Source organism: Silene latifolia, chromosome 1 (genome assembly GCF_048544455.1).
Source record: "Silene latifolia isolate original U9 population chromosome 1, ASM4854445v1, whole genome shotgun sequence".
Classification (NCBI taxonomy): Eukaryota; Viridiplantae; Streptophyta; class Magnoliopsida; order Caryophyllales; family Caryophyllaceae; genus Silene; species Silene latifolia.
Genome location: NC_133526.1, coordinates 187987291 through 187992216, shown reverse-complemented (window position 1 = coordinate 187992216; position 4926 = coordinate 187987291).

Below are 4926 nucleotides of genomic sequence, written 5' to 3'. Positions count from 1 at the left end.
TAAGCCTCCCTACCAGCTAAAATACCGAACACTAGCACCTCATTCCCTTCTCCTATATAAACACACCTCATAAGCACCGAAGAGGGAGACAAAAACACACGGTTTTGAAAGAGCTCGAAACCCTAGAAAACCACCATCAACCTCACATACAAAACAACCCTAAACTCCTCTCATACCAAGAAACAAAGTTCAAAGTTCACACAAGAGATTAGACGAACATTAGAGCATCGATTGCTCTCTTGTTCGTGTCTTCTCTCGTTCTGGACAACACCTGTTCTCGTCCCTTTCTCTTTGTTTTAAAACCGTTTTTACTTATGTTTTTTTGCTGAAGTTTGTATCTTCGGAGTCTAAGGATTCTAGAACATCTTTCATATTTAGATTTGAGCAAAAAACAAAGTCACAATTGCTGTTTGAAATTCGTTGTACGAAGTACAACAAAATCGTGTTTTCTGAACTTGTGTGAACTGCACCTATTCTCATTCGTTTTTAATCATTTTAAAATGCTTTTTATTTCTATTTTTTGTTAAAATTTGAATTTTTGCAGTCTAAGGATTCCATAACATCTTTCAGATTCAAATTTGAGCAAGAACCGAAGTCACAATCTTCGTTTGAAAATCGCTGCACAAAGTGCCTTTTACGCGAGAAATTGCTTTTTGTTTTCGAAATTGATTTTGTCAAAATGTTTCCGAATTTGTTTTACAATCGTCAAAGACAAGCCTTCTATGCAACACTTGCATACGGGATCCGAGTGGTGTCCAAGTTTACATGTAAGTTGAGGGTGTACAAAATCCCGTCTCTTCCTCTTCCTTTTGCTCGTGTATGTCACGGCCTAAGGCCTTCTTTTGTTTCATTTTTTGTTATCATCGTTAATTATCGTTTCATTAGTTAATGTTTCATAATTATGATGTTAATGATGGGTTAATTGCTGTTTAGAATAGATAGTATGTTAATCATATGCTTGTATTTCAATTTACGACGATAACATGCTTAGTTAGAATAATTAACATGTTTAAACAAAATAGTTTGCAATTGTACGACGATAACATGTTTTAAATCAATTAAAATGAAATTTTAATTAGTTTAATTAGATATCACATGTTTAATGAAATTACGAAGTAATTAGTTTAATTCACATGTCTAATGTTTTGGTTTAATTTTAGTTATGAAATGATTAGATTAAATCGCTTGTTTTAATTGATTTATGATGCATGTATGTTTTTTTGTGTCGTTATCAATTGTTAAATCATAAACTTGGCCTAATTAATATGTAGACGGCATGTTAATTGATTAGACATTCATAGGTCATACAAAACCTGACATAGGACTTAAATGAATGTCTTTAAAGAATTTAATGAATTCATCTTTTCTTATGACGATTTCTCGCTAGTTGAATTGCGCATGCTTAGCATCTAATTCATTGTATTCGATGACTAGAATAGTCAATTTTGACCACCCATTAGGCCGTGTGATGCCTCGGCCTTCGTGCCACTTTGGTTCATTTTTTTTGTCTAGTTTTATTTAATTATTGCGGTTTATTTCAATTGTTATTGTTATTTAATCGTTGTAATTATTGTGATTCATTTCAAGCAATGTAATTTGTACTTTAAATATGGAGATAACCCTACAACAAGGACACGAACTTTCACAAAATTTTGCAATAAGGACCCAAACTTTCTTTTAGAGACTTGAAGGACCTCATTTTGATTATTGGACAAATTTACCCTTCTAATATGTTTGTTGAATATTTTCTATAAATAATGAAGAAAAAATAAAAAATAAACTAATTACTTTTCTTTTTCTTGAAAATTACTTTGAATGTGCGTAAAGAGCAATTTTATTCTTATCAAATACTTCTGTGTTTCAATTACTTTGAATGTGCGTAAAATTACTTGTCAAATGAGTCGGGACAAAATACATGTCAAAAGATATTTTCTAAATTTATTTTAATAATTATTTTATTATTAAAGGTTTTATTATAAAAATAATTTTTTAATAGTGTTTTAATTTAAAATACAAGAAATAATAAAACTTTAAATACTATTTCAAATATAATGCATAATATTAATATTTTAATAAAATTCTTGAATTTTCTTTGTCTTAATGGGCCGACCCGCTCGAGTCGGGTTTTCGCCCAAATTAGCGAGTCATTTTGGGGATGAACGGGTCAGCGGGTTGAGATTTTTGGGTCTAGACGCTGGAAAATTCGAGTCGGGTAAGATTTTGACAGATCTACATATAGTCGTACTTGTTATCTTAACCTCATTTTTATGCAAATACTATACAAAAAATAATTCACTTGTATTAACAACTAAGAAGTGCGAAAACATTTTATCCTTAAAACAAAGAAAAATACAAAACTATTAATATTTTTTTTTGTAACAGAAATAAAACAAAATATTGACATGCAAGGGTATTTTAGTCAAATAAACAAATTGAGGTCCTTAATGTGTCTAAAACAAAGTTCAGGTCCTTGTCGCAAAATTACGTTAAAGTTCGGGTCCTTATTGTATGGTTAACTCTTTAAATATGGGTCAAGCTAGTCCTTTATTTTGAGTCAAAATGATTTTACAAAACCTTTATTTTAATTGGTTAAATTAAAGTATTTAATCAATTAAATCGAAGTGAGTGCGGAAAACGATGATGAGGCTAAGGACGAAATCCTATGTGAGCCGTGGCCTCATCATTGGCACGTTTTCAAGGCCTAGTAGGCGTGTCAAACGTGAGTCACATGTTTAGCAATTGTATTTAGATCGAATTGTATATTTAATTCAATAGTTTGCACATCGAGTCGACGTGAATCGTCTGGGTTGTAATAGGTAGGGCCCCAAATTGCTTTCCTTCCCCCCAAGTCATGCTTGTGAATGTTTGTTAGCATAGTTCAAATCAATCTCACATGGTAATCACTTGGACAAAGTAGATTAGATACATTAAACGATTAGAAACCAAATCACATAATATGATCAAAATGGTGTTTTGCAATCTTATACAACAATCATAGTCTTATCCAAATTAGCCATCATATAGTCCTAAGTAGAGGCCGTTATTGCAACGGGAGGTGGGTGTTTTATTAACGAACTTCCCACCACGTACTTTTAACAACGAACTCAAATCTCATTTTCAAAAGTGGTTTCCAAATTTCCTTAAATTTGGTGAAGACTCCAAACGATTTTCAACCCCGTGGATAACCCCATTTTCCCACATCCACAGATAGTAAATTATTATGGAAATACATATGGTGGCGGTTTTCAGAAAATAACCGTCAAAATAGATGAATTACAATGGCAGTTCTTGTCTAACAATCGTCGTAGTATATAAGTTTATAATGGCGGTTTTATATAACAACCACCACTATATGAGAGCTATAGTGGCGGTTCAACAACCGTCGTAAAATTTATACGACGCCGTGATAAACGACGGACTCTAAATCTCTAAAAACCGCCACAAAAGGTCATTTATAACCGTCATCGTAGGGTGTTTTTCTACTAGTGCTCCTCCTTCTCCTTCTCCTTCTTTTTCTTTTTCTTCTTCTTCTTCTCCTCCTCCTCCTCCCCTGTTTGAGACACGAGACAAATGAACATGCCCATTAACATGAAACTTAAATTCATATTTATTGGAAAACAAAATTTCTAAAATTCTCATATAGTAACAATCAATTTAATTAAGTACTCGAATTATGTTTTAAATAATTTATGGACTTTTAATTATTGAATTAGACTTTTAATTGAGATGGTCAATAATACACAAAAATACGAGATCCATACTTCAATCATCTACTTTTAATTGAAATGGTCAATTATGTTTTAAAACATACATGCTGCAAGTCGAACACGATATTCCATGTGAAGAGTAGTTAAACTCACGATGCTCACATGACCATATAATACGCTCATAACCATGACATACTACCAAGAGGAAGGCAAACATTACCCCAAGATCCAAGTTTGGTCGTCTTTGAAATTCAAGACTCAACTTGACACAAATGTGACTAAAAAGGGGAGTTCTACAAATTGTATTTAGAGATAAAGTGTGAAAATATAAGTCCGAAATTGAGTCTAAAAAATGAAAGAGAGAAGCATGGGCTAATTTGAAAGAAAAATAATAATATCTGAAATTTGGTTTTTAGACAAGTAATAATAAGATATACCTTATGTAATATTTGGGCAGGTTCGCCAACATATATTGCAGCTCCTCATTTGCAAGGTTTGGATAGTCCTTGTAGTCAACATGCAGTTCAAATAGTTTGGGAGCTTCCATTCCTCCTGACGAGAAGGATTTCATACCATTGCATTCTTTAATAGAAACGCTCTCCAAGGACGGCAATTCCACAATATCATTATTCTTTGGATCTTCGCGTATAAACCACTTCATTTCGGGGCAATGTAGTAGATCCACACGATGCAATTTTGTGGCAACTAAAGGCTCGGAGGAAAATGACAACAATCTTGAACACAAACTAATCACCACTCTCTCTAAAAATGGCAGTTGTCGAACTTCATTCCTTTTTTCAGATAAAAAACACTGCATATTTCCACAACTCAATAACAGCACTTTTTTTAGTTTTGGAGCTACAAAAGATCCTGACCAAAATGATTGGATACTACCACAACCGCGTAAGTGAATACTTTCAAGTGATGGAAATAGTATTCCACTGTTTGGTTTGGAGGCAAACTTGGTGATATTCAACTCCTCTAACATTAGGATCTTAAGGAGAGGGAAACTATAAACGCTTTCTTCTCCATCACCAGCCAGCTCATCCTCGATTATTACTTCCATGTTCTTACAGTCTTCTATCTCGAGACTTACGAGTAGTTGGAGTTGTTCTTTACCCTTAATGAATAGATCAGCTGAAAATACATATTTCCAGCTTAAACATTTAAGAGAGAGGGTGCGAATATTTTTGAGCGAATGCAGGGGTAAAATCTTCAG